We start from the raw sequence: 13,224 nt of genomic DNA on the forward strand, positions 1-13,224 counted from the left end.
TTTTCCTAAACGAGTAAGGGTTAAAGTGCTTCAAACCCTTTGCACATGAATGCACCATAATCGTCATAGATGATGATGAAGACGAGGATGATGAATTCTCCTTCCCTTCAATGGGCACCAACAATCAGGGCTGTTTCTTATTTTGGAATCTCATGGTCCCTTAGGCCACATAATAAGCCCTCAGAAAAGCAAACAAATTAGTAATGAGTCAGAGGTGAATTGTATCCATTGCCATCACCTTTCCAATCATGGGGCCAGAGGCATTATCTCTCAGAGGCAGGCACTCCCCTGTACCCACCTAACTCAGGCGTCATCCCCTGTCACTTTATTCTATTTCATGAAGTGTTGGGCACATTTGCTTAGCTCTACGGGGCCTTAGCTCTGCAGGGACTTCATTAAGGATTCTTTTAGTCAATACTTTCACCCTAGTATGTGAGTCATTTTGTGACTCAGAATTATTTAATAAGGATCCCAACCTACTAATCTGACATTTTGGATACAGGAAAACTGACATTCAACATACTCAGGGATGATGTTTTTGAAGTGCCACAGCCATCACTTTCCCCTTTAATTGGACAGGTTTTTGCTTAGGCCATGATGTCTTTTCTTGTTCATCTGCTTTTCTGAAATTCAGTGTGGCGTTGTCTCTCTTATCCTTTGAATACTTTTTCTCTTTAATCATTTAAAGACAAAGCCCTGGAAATTGTACAAATCATAGCCCCAATCCTGCTGCCAGTGCAGGCCCTAACAAGATCCCTGTTCCCTTACCAGGTTGCTGAGACCCTCTAGGAAAACAAGTTGATCGATCTAATTCATACTAGACAGAGAATGACTTCCTATAGCCCTTATTTGTTCTCAGAGAGAGACCTGTTTGCTAAAATTAATTTTTAATTAGCTGTGTTTCAAGTCATGCAAGAAAAAAATGTGTGAACACTGGTGAAAGTCCCTGCATAATTCATGACACATGGCTTTCTTTGCTCTTTAAAACTGGTCTGGGCCAGGCACGGTGGCTCATGCCTATAATCCCAGCACTTTGGGAGGCCAAGGCAGGAGAATCACTTGAGCCCAGAAGTTCAAGATCAACCTGGGCAACATAGGGAAACCTCATCTCTACAAAAAAAATGTAAAAAATTAACTAGGTGTGTTGGCATGTACCTATAGACCCAGCTACTCAGAAGGCTGAGGCAGGAGGATAGCCAGAGCACAAAAGTTTGAAGCTGTGGTAAGTAAGCCATGGTTGCATCACTGAACTCCAACCTGGGCAACAGAATGAAACCATGACTCAAAAAATAAAATAAAATAAAAAGATAAAAATAAAACTGTCCTAGCCAGGCTCAGTGGCTCAGCCTGTAATCCCGTGCCTTGGGAGGCTGAGGTGAGTGGATTGCCTGAGCCCACGGGTTAGAGGCCCACCTGGGCAACTTGGTGAGACCTCATCTCTACAATAAATCAAAAAATCAGCCAGGCGTGGTAGCTCGTGCCTGTAGTTCCAGCTACATGGAAGGCTGAGGCGGAAGGATCACCAGAGCACAGCAGGTCAAGGCTGCAGTGGCCGGGAGCGGTCACTGCACTCCAGTCCGGGTGCAGTGACAAAGTGAGACTCCAACTCAAAAATAAATAAATAAATAAATAAAATAAAATAAAATAAAACTGACCTGAATAGGACAGAATCACCACATATATACGCATATCACACCTTCTGACCTCCTGACAAAATTCTCCCACCAAGCAGGTGAGCTGGCCACTCATGAGCTTTTAGTCTTAGACACCCTGTCTAATTATCACCCCTTACTGAGCAGGGTCATCATCCAGGACAAATGGTTGCCACTGACTCCAGCCTGAAACTTACTGTCTGACCCAGCAGTTTCCATATCTGGGGGTGGGTGAACTTTTGAGCCTGAGCTCCAGAGACCCCTGGATGGGTGCTCCTGGCAGAGAGTGCAGAAGTCAGAGCCCCCTTGGGCTATGATCCAGGCACTTACAGACCTTACAGACACAGGAGACTGATGCATTGCCCTAATGCCACCCCCTCTGAAATTACTCAGAAAAAAAACCAGAAAGTCACCTCCCGACTTATCCTGGGACCTACTTCAAACCAGCCCAGAGATGATGATACATTTCATCAAACACATCAGTTGAGCTCTCCTGTACCTGATCACACACAGGATCAGTCCTCACGCTGCTCTTCATGTTTCTAGGGCAAGATCTACTGCCACTGACATCGCTAAAGTCTAGGGCAATACACAGGACACCTGAGGTCTCACCTCCATGAGGACATTTCAGGACAAAATGGAACTGTGGATAAGAATGTCCAGGCCAGGCACGGTGGCACACGCCTGTAGTCCAAGCACTCTGAGAGGCTTAGGCAAGAGGATTGCTTGAGCCCAGGAGTCTGAGACCAGTCTGGGAAACACAGAGAGACTTCATCTCTACAAAAAATATACAAAAATTAGCCAGGCATGGTGGTGCACACCTGTAGTCCCAGCTATTCAGGAGACTGAGATGGGAGGATCGCCTTAGCCCAGAAGGTGGAGGCTTCGGTAAGCCATGATTGTGCCACTACATTCCGGACTGGGTGACAGAGTGAGATCCCAACGAAAGAAAGAAAGAAAGAAAGAAAGAAAGAAAGAAAGAAAGAAAGAAAGAAAGAAAGAAAGAAAGAAAGAAAGGAAGGAAGGAAGGAAGGAAGGAAGGAAGGAAGGAAGGAAGGAAGGAAGGAGAGAGGGAGAGAGGGAGGGAGGGAGGGAGAGAAAGAAAAAAAGAAAGAAAGAAAAGAAAAGAATAAATTCTACAGTATCATTCATTAGACACAAGACCTTGTGCTTCCATCTGCTGGACACAGAGTCCAATCTCAACAGGCAACCTCCACACCTCTTGCTAGCTGTTAAGTCCCCTCTTCCCGCTTAACCATTTCTGCTTAAACAGTAGAATGACCTGATCCATGTTTCCTTCCACTTGTCTTCTCCAGCCCCACTCAGCAGTGATGCTGGGTGCTGTCTAGTACCATGTGCCAGGTCTTGGGTCGTGATCCTCATTCAGCCGTGCCAGAGAGGGAGCACTACACTCAGGCTACTGATGAGGCTCAGATGCACACAGAATGTACCAGGATCCAAACCAACATCTGCTTAAACACTGCCTGGTGCAACGAAGTAGCAAAAAGAGGCAGGGCCATGGCTAAGATGAGGAGAGTGGAACTTAGTCTGTTTGAGAATGCTGCCTCTCCTGCCTCACTGACCCACCGTCCCCATCTACATGACCCTGGCTGAAAGAATACACAAGATGTCAGCTTGCTAAGGTTGCTGTCTCTTGGCATAATTTCTCTGGTGAAGCTTTAGTCTTGTCAACGTATCTCCAAGAGCAACAGCCGGGTCCTCATGAAGTTATGGATGTCGGTTAGAAACACCCTCAATTTTGCTTTGGTAATTGTCTTTATAATGATGTGGGATGGGGAAGAAGATATTTTAGGAATTGCTGAGAAACCAAACAGTAGAAAGAGACACGTGTGCTGGAGATGACCAAGAATGTAAAAACATCTGATCTGTTTTGCCCGTGAAGGAAAGACACCATGTTGCTAACAAAACTAGCACATGGTTGAGTGTACCGCAAAACAGGAGGGACCTTTGGGCTTTGGCCAGGAAGATATAACAATTTCTTCTTGTATTTGCATTTGCCTAATACATTCCTGGGAAAATGTAGACAGTGTCCTGCATTGGCACACCCAGAATGACCCAGAAAAAAATAGGAAGACATTTGGTTTAAACATCAAGTTCAAGTTCATTCACGTTTTCCCAGGGCAGTTGTGAAGTGCCAGGCACTGCAGCAAGAACTTCCATATGGGACGTGCAATGATGTTCTCACAACAACCTTCCAAAGCAAGTGTGATTATCCCCATTTTATACATAATGAAACTGAGCCCTGGAAAAGGTAGACAATTTGCCCAGAACCAGAATTGGAACCCCCCACCCTGGGATTCCAAGGCCATATTCCTCCTACTACCACACCCTATGATTAAACAACCACATTACCCAGCAGGAAGACATGATCACTTGCCGTCAGCAAGTTTCTCAAGAAGTCCTGTGTATCCGTTGTGCGCTAATGTACACAAGTGGGCGCATGGCTGTGGGTCACCACCAGGGAGATCATTTTGGAAACATCTATTAAAAACATTTTTAAATATCTTGAGTTTTTGCAGCTCAAGATGGTAAACTGTGCACACACTTTTTGTCTCCACACCCTTTTGAGATCCTGTTAAAAGTGCAGTAATGGATTTTTGTAACGTGAATACAGTGACAGCAAAGCAAATGGGGTGAGGGAAGCATTAGCAGTAAGTGAGGGCTCAACTCAACACATTTCCAGAAAACAGCAAAAGGTGGGGGAGGATTGGGGAACTGAGGGCAAGAACCTTGCAGGGGGAGCTAAGGTGGGGTGGAGGAACCTGCCTGGCAGAAGTTGGCAGATGGCCGGGCAGAGGCAGGGACAAGAAGTAAGCAGAACATCAGAGGAATAAAGTTGTGCTTCTCAACCCTGGATGCACATGAGATGTCTGGAGGGCTTTGAAAAAAGCAAGTGCCTGGATCTCACTCTGACAGATTCTGATTTAATTGGTCTCAGGTGCGACCTGAGTGTTGGGATTTTTAGAAGCTCCGCAGGTGATTCTGATACGCCTCTGAGGGACAAGAACCACTGGCTTGAATTCCATATGGAAACCAGGGGGCGCCCCACCCCCACTGGCCAACAGATTCACTTTGAAACAAGGAAGAGTCTAAAAGTCTACCTTGAGTGGCGTTGATATTGTAGACAAAGACATATACTACCCATATACATAGCACTTTGATAAACACTGAATAATCACAGTAGAATAAATGCCAATTGTTGATTTTTAACTTTTTGCCTTACCACATAGATACATAAAAAATAGTTTCAGCACAGAATATATAAATATTTTTAAATTGACTATAAAAATTCAAGGACTCTCCCTACACTGCTAAATCAGATACCCCGTAGATAGCCCACAGCCAGGTACAGGTTTTTAAAACATTCTGATACATAACCATGATGGAAAGACACTGACTTATCTTTGTCATTTTTCTCCTTCATAAATTATGTTCCAAACTAGGTGTTGTGGGATGTTTCTCTCACTCTGCTCCACTCACTCAGGCACACCCAAGCACAGGCATACACACACATATAATAGGACATCTCCCATGCACTTGGTCATTAGGTGAGTCCAGCCTTTCTCCCAGCTTGAGGCTTCCTTCCACCGCTGCCCTGCCCTACAGGGCTCCCTTCTGGCCACCCTAGTCCCATTCTGTCCAGGAGGCCCATGATTCCAACAATACCCTCTCCCAACCCCAGGCCCGCCACCTGCTCATGTTCAGCCTCCTCTGGATTTTGGCGGCCCTCTGAGAGTTAACACTAGTGGCTCAGGTGTGGTAGACTGCCCAAATGATCCTGACTCTTCACCCCTCCTTTCACCATGTGACTTTGCAGCTGCTCCCACTAGAGCTGCAGGAGACATTCTCCACCCTCCTCAAATTAGATTTGGCCATGTGACTGGCAAATGGACTGAGCAGAGATGACATGACTGAAGGCTTAAGAGGTCTGGATGATTAGGCATGAACTTTGGCCATCATGGGAAATGCTCTCCCAGGTGGCTGCTTCCACTTCAGTCTGAGCTCCAGATGGACACATGATGAGTAGATCTGAGTCAGACCTCCAGGAAGGAACCAAGCCCAAGATCCAGATCTGGAAGTAGAGCCATGTTGTAGACTGAATTGTATATCCCCAAATTCCATGTTGAAGCCCTACCCCCCAACGTGATGGTATCTGGAGGGAGGGCCTTTGGAGGTAATTAGGTTTAGATAATGTCATGAGGATAGGGCCCCCACGATGGGATTGTTGTCTTTATAAGAAAAGGATGAGACCAGCACTCTCTCTTTCTCTCCTCCATGTGAGGACACAGCAAAAAGGCAGTCATCTGCAAGCCAGGAAGAGAGCCTTCCCTGAGGAACCACATCAGCTGACACCTTGACCTTGACTTACCAGGCTTCAGAACTGTGAGAAATTAATTCCTGTTGTTCAAGCCATCCAGTCTATGGTATTTTATTATGGCTGCTTAAGCTAACTAGTATGAGCTGCCAGCCAAGCTAGGCTAACCAACTTGACTGTGATCCAGTTCAGTCAAGACCAGCCAAGTCACACAGCCAAGATCAGTCCACTCCCAACCAACTCACAAACAGGTGAGCTCAATGAATGCTTATTACCATATACCCCTGAAATTTTGTGGTTGTGAGCTAGGCAGCATATGTGGCAGTTGCTAATGGAGGCTTGCATCCACCACTGCCTTTTCCTGTAGGGCTCCCTCCTAGCCACCCTAAACTCTAAATTTGGTGAAAGCAGAGACTCTGCCTATATCCAGCACCTAGCACAGTCTCTGCTAAATAATAATGCTTAATGAGTGATTATTCAGTGAGCAGATGAATGAATTCATGACAATCAGAAGAGGAAAACACTGAAAGAGATCAATGCCTATTTTGTGGTGCTGGTTTTATTCATCAGTGTTCTCCACAGAAACAGAATCAATAGGATAGATAGATAGATAGATAGATAGATAGATAGATAGATAGATAGATAGATAGAAAGAATATATACACATAAGAGATTCATTATAAGGAATTGACTCATGATTATAGAGTCTAGCAAGTCCCAAGATCTGCAGAGTGAGTTGCCAAGCTAGAGACCTAGGATAACCAATACTAATTACAGACAAAGTTCAAGGCCTAAGAACTAAGACTGCTGATGGTGGAGTTCCAACACAAAGTCTGGCAGGTTCAAGATCCAGGAAGACCTGATGTTTCCACTTGGGTCCAAAGACAAGAAAAAAGTTAATGTTCCTGTTTGAAGGCCATTGGGCAGAAAGAATTCTCTTACTCTGGGAAGGACAGCCTTTTTTGTTCTCGACAGCCTTTTTGTTATCTTCCAACCTTCAACTGATCAGGCAAAACTCACCCACATTAGGGAAGGCCAGGTGCTACGCTTAGTCTATCAGTTTATTTTATTTTATTTTATTTTATTATTTGAGTCAGAGTCTCACTCTGTTGCCCAGGTTAGAGTGCAATGGTATGATCATAGCTACTGCATCCTTCACCTGCTGGGCTCAGGAGATCCTTCCACCTCTGCCTTCCAAGTAGCTGGTCTATAGGCACACACCACCATACCCGGTTAATGTTTTGATTTATTGTAAAGATGAGGTCTTGTCAAGCTGCCCAGGCTGGTCTTGAACCCTTGGACTCAGGCAATCCTCTCATCTCTGTTTCCCAGAGTGCTGAGATTACAGGCATAAGCCACTGTGCCCAGCCTCAGTTTAAATATTAATCACATCCAAAGACACCCAGAATAATGCTTAATAATAATAGTAATAATATTAATAATAATCAGAATAATGCACCCCGTGACCAGTTAGGTTGATACGTAAAGTTAACCCCACACTGGTTTTTTGCAGCAACATGCTTCAATGTACTTCCTCCATGGGATGAGTCCCAGAGCAGAGGTGGCTCACCCACCATTCATCTGTGTTCCAGAACAGCTATAGCAATGGATGAATTAAAAACTGCGTGAATTTTCCAGAGTGTGGCATCCTTGCTACATTACTGCCAGTCAGTGTGTGCTGTCATCATGAAATGAAGAGAACAGGGATGGGGACAGAGGAGGAGAAAGAACACCACTCAGTATCAGCCATAAATTCCAGAAACACTGTGTGTCAGGTTTTGTTCAAGGCTGGCTTCTCCATAATGTGTTTTGATGGGTTTGAAATTGGCCAGGTGCCGGTCATCAGTAAGTGGAGAGTCGTGCTTACATAGCAGAAAATCTATATTCCCCAGACACCTGCTTACTGCAGGAGAATCCAAGGTATTGACCTTCTATTCAGTCCCCGTAGGAGCTGATGCTGAGATAAGGGGAACTCATCTGTCCACTCTCCCAGGCACTTCCAGGCTGACTGCCCCACACTATTGCTTCAGCCACAGCTTTGTAAGTTGCTAAATAGTCCTTTTTTTGTCTATTGGCCCTTTATTGATGCAAACTGGGGTTAACATCCCCAGAATGGAAAAGAAGCCTCTATCAGTGGCCCCTGTTCCTCCTCCCCACCTCAGTGGTGCCTGAAATTCCTTCTCAAGGCTTAAAATGTAAATGATGTTAGGAGAGACAATTACAGGATTTAATTTCACAACTTACACCTCTAGAGAATGGGATTTCTCACCCCACTACATGCTGGCCTTACATCTTCCTCCTCTGCAAAGGAGGGTCCCTACTGTATTAGAGTTCTTCAGAGAAACAGAGCCGATAGGAAGTTATACTTAGATTATAGATAGATAGGTCTGTGGTAGGTGGATAGATAGATAATCAGATAGATGGATATGTAGATGGATAGAGATAATCAGATATATTGACAGATAATTAGATAGATGTGTAGATATGTAACTAGACAGATAGATAATCAGATATATTGATAGGTAGATAGATGATAGACATGTATATAATCTGATATGTAGATAGATAGAGATAATAGAAATATTGATAGATACATAGATGACAGATATGTAGATAATTAGATAGATAGATATAAGTGAGGTTTATTATAAGGTATTGGTTTATACAATCATGGAAGCTGGGAAGTCCTATATTCTGCCATCTGCAAGCTGGAGACCCAGGAAAGCCATGGTATAGTTCAAAATACTGAGATTCAGAGAGCCAATGGTAAAGCTTCCAGTCTGAGTCTGAAGAGAAGATTGATGTCTCAGTTCAAGCAGTCAGGCAGAAAGCAAATTCAAACTTTTTCCTAATTTTTTTCTATTCATACCCTCAACAGATGGCATGATACCCACCCACACGGGAGACGGCCATCTGTTTTTTTTTCAGTTCACCCAGTTAAATGCTAATCTCTTCCACAAATACACTCAGAAATAATGGTTAAGTAGATATCTGGGCACCCTGTGACCCAGTCAAGTTGATGCATAAAATTAATCATCACACCCACTATGATTGGTCAGTTTCCAAGACACTGATTGAGGCATGTTTATTTGTGTGGTCCTCTTGTTATGTTCCAGCCAGAAGGTCATGGCAGAAGCTGACCCAAGGCTGAGGCCTCTGTTTCATCTTGCTGGGGACTCCCTCTCTCTCTCTTTCCCCTGCTTCTTTCTTCCACATACCCAATGTGATAAAGAAGATCATGGCTTTTTGGCATCTGGGAGGAGGCCTGGCTGTGTTGCTTTCCATTCTTCTCTCCATAATCCATTTTGATCCTGTCCTTCCATGGGTCCCCTGGCCTGTTGGGTGGCTGGCCCACACACAAAGCATTGCAAGGTCTTGGATTTGCATGGGGAATCAGTCTGGGCTGGGCCATATTCTCTAGCCAAGTGTACTGGAGCTCTGGGCCCTCCACCCTTGGCAGCCCAGCCATGACCAAAAGCAGTGAGGGACTCCCATTCTTGGCCACTGTCCTGACTCTAAAGGTATCCATGAGGGAAAACCAGCTGCAGTCCAGGGTAGGACTCAGGCCATCCTAGTAATGCTCAAGCGCCATAATTCTGTTTAACAACATGAAAGTATAAATGACTTAGAACAGGTTCCTGAGATTTGACAGCAGAGAGGAAGCCAAAATGGGACCAACGATAAGGAAGTGATTAGGCACCTGAAGGCTTAACCCATGACTGCCCGCTTTGTGTGAATACACAAGGGAAGCAAAACTCCATCCAGTTTTCCACACTTTGCTGTGCAATATGCTCACCAGCTAATGATTTGTTAAAGAATTCTCTCTGATGGAAGCTTATATCCTGAAACTAACGTTAAAGGACCACGGGGCAGGGGAAGAAGAAAGGATGAGAAAGGGGAGGTTTCTGAGGAAGAAAAGCAGAAGAGGTTAGGAATGGAAAACCAGGGAAAGGCATAAAAGTGATGCTGGGTGAGGTGTGGCACAAACCCGGGGTTCTTTGATTTGACCCCCAAATAATTCTTTGAGCCCCCCAGATAACTCTGTGTTTCTTTTTTCTATGCTTGCTGATCTGGGTCATAGTAAAATCAATGTAACTATTCTCCACCCAAAGACAGTAGCATCTTGTCACTTTGTGGCATGATCCTGCCCTTGGGAACAATTGTGAGATGGGTGCACAATTTGGAGATAGAAGAGAGAAAATTTGTAGTTTCAATAGTGTTTTTTACACTAACATACTTTTTAAATGGGTAATCTTACCAAATTATGCTTCTGCTGAATTGTGAACACAATTAGAACCATTCCAGAAGATGGAGTTGTGAATATGGAAAGAAAGTTCAGAGAAAGTGTTAGATGCACTTTCTCTTTTTAAGAAACACTAAGTAACTTGTCACTATACAGTTTAAGATCTGTAAGTGCCAGTTTCCAGAATTCAAATATTTTATGCCACAGGAATATTATGAACCAAAATTTCACTCATTACCCAATTTGGGTTCTTTGTGGCACAGCCAAAGAAATAGATGGCAAATGTCTAAATTATGTGCAGAAATGCATTTTAAGAAGGAAGTTAGGCATAATAATAACAATAACAGTAGTAGTTGTAATAATAATAATAGTTAACATTAACTAAGCACTTTCTGTGTGTTGATACTGTACTAAACTCTTCATAGACATTATGTCATTTCTTGCAGCAACCTCATGTCCTATGAACTATTTATGTATTTTTTAAATTTTATTTCATTTTAGATTTAGGAGGTACATTTGCTTGTTTGTTACATGGATATATTGGGTAATGGTGAGGTTTGGGCTTCTAGTATATTCATCACCCAAATAGTGAACATTGTACCCAATAAGTATTTACAACTCTCCCTCCACCCTCCCTCTTTGGAGTCCCTGGGGTCTATTATTTCCATCTTTATGTCCACGTGCATCCATTGTTATCTCCCACTTATAAATGAGAATGTGCGGTGCTTGATTTTCTGTTTCTGAGCTATTTCACTTAGGATAATGGCCTGCAGCTCCATCCGATCACATCTTTGCTGTGAAGGATATGATTTCATTCTCTCTCTCTCTCTCTCTCTCTCTCTCCCTCCCTCTCTGGCTTCGTAGTTAGTCCATAGCATATATGTACCACACTTTCTTTATCCAATCAACTGTTGATGGACACTTAGGTTGATACCATGACTTTGCTATTGTAAATAGCGTTATAATGAACACGAGTGCAGATATCTTTTTGATAGAATGATTTCATTTCTTTTGGATAGATAGAGTAGTATCTATCCCAGTAGTGGGATTGCTGGGTTTAATAATAGTTCTATTTTTAGTTCTTTGAGAAACCTCTTTACTGTTTTACATGGAGGTTGAACTAATTTGCATTTCCACCAACAGTGTATGAACATTCCCTTTTCTCTGCATCCTCGCCAACATCTGTTGGTTTTTGACTTCTTAATAGTTGTGACTAATACTTGTGACTTCTTCATAGTTGTGACTATTAAGTTGTGACTTAAGAGAAATCTTAGACTTAAAGAGAAATCGCTTTACTGCTTTCTATAGAGATTGAACTAATTTACATTCCCACCAACAATGTATGAGTGTTTCCTTTTCTCTGCATCCTCACCAATTTCTGTTGCTTTTTGACTTCTTAATAGTTGTGACTACTCACTGTGACTTCTTAATAGCTGTGACCGTTGTGACTGGTATAAGATGGTCTCTCACTGTGGTTTTAATTTTCATTTTTCTGATGGTTAGTAATGTTGAGCATTTTTTAAATGTTTCTATGAACTATTTTTATCTCTAGTCCTAGGTTAGGAAATGGAATACAGAGGTTAGGGAGTTTGCCCAGGGTTATCCAAGCCTGGAAACGATGTGATAGTCTATCTTCAGAGCTGGAAGGCTTAGCATACAGAAGACCCAGATCAGACAAGGTATGCAGTGGAGAATGAAAGACCAGAAATTTCACAGCCACCCCCGATCTGTTCCTCATGGACCAGTCCTATCTTCATTAAGTGAAGTCATCTAATATTAGACTTCACTGCCCTCAAAGACAGAGATGATGCTGAGTGGTGTGGGTGTAGTAGCTCAGCGGGTCCTTGACTTTGCCACAGAAAAGAATTTCAGAGTGAGTTGCAGAGAGTTTTACAGTACAGTCTATTAGAGAGGGGAAAAAAAAGAAAAAGACATGTTCAAGAGAGAATAGGGGTTCTGTAAGGGAAAGGCATAGGCTTGCTGCTTGCAGCAAGCTTTGTGTATTGTCCAAAATGATGATAAAGCAACCTATTTTGTAAGTTACGATTTGGGGGCTATATGGGTTACAACAAGCTATTGATCATGAGCTTCAATTCTTATCATTTCACTCCTAAGCTTACTTGTCACACAAGGAACTTTTAAGATAACAGGAAAAGTTACGGTTTAATTAAGGTTTCTTTTAGAGCTCTGTCCCTCTGTGTCTCCAGTAACTCCCTGTTGCCTTTGCCTATGGTCTTTGTGAATGACTGTGTCAGCTGCCCTTCATTTCAAGGTCAGGTCTGGTGCCTGCTTAGCAGGACGATTGGAGAGTTATATTCCTATAAGAAGGTGTCTGAATGCTGACCCCCCAAAATGAACCCTGAGACAAAAATGCAGGTGTAAGTGGGTTATTTGGGAGGTGATTCCAAGAAGGATGGTGGGGGGATGGAGAAGTGAGACAGGGAAGAAAAGGAAGCCCCTAGGTGGTACATTAATGAGCATGTCACTACTGTGGACAATTGGGGCTCAATCCCACTGGGGACATCTCTGTGACTATATCTAACATGTCTCAGAGCTGTTCATCCCAGGGCCAAAGAAGCTGGGCTATTTATTGACCCACTCCTGTCTGTCAATTGTCAAGGGCTCCTCCTCATAGTATTCATTTCTGGGCACTTGTGATCTGTCCTTTGTTTAAGTGGTGCTTATTCTTTGCCTGACCAGGTACTGGTATATACAAAGGTGGTGAGAACAAGAGGACATGGGTGAACACTGAAGGTATTTGCTCCAGCATATGAGGGGGTCCCCCCCAATCAAAATGTATTTATCAAAAACTGTGTATTTATTCTTACATGTTTAAACTTCAGTCACCCTCAAAATACTCTCCACTTGATGCAATACACCTATCAAGATGCTTTTTCCACTGCTCAAAACATCTTTGAACTCATCAATTTTGATGCCTTTTAGTGCTTCTGACATTTTTTGTTTCACCTCTTTCACATCGGCAAAATGTTTCT

Source organism: Carlito syrichta, unplaced genomic scaffold (genome assembly GCF_000164805.1).
Source record: "Carlito syrichta isolate Samal-C Ts95f unplaced genomic scaffold, Tarsius_syrichta-2.0.1 Scaffold307683, whole genome shotgun sequence".
Taxonomy (NCBI): Eukaryota; Metazoa; Chordata; class Mammalia; order Primates; family Tarsiidae; genus Carlito; species Carlito syrichta.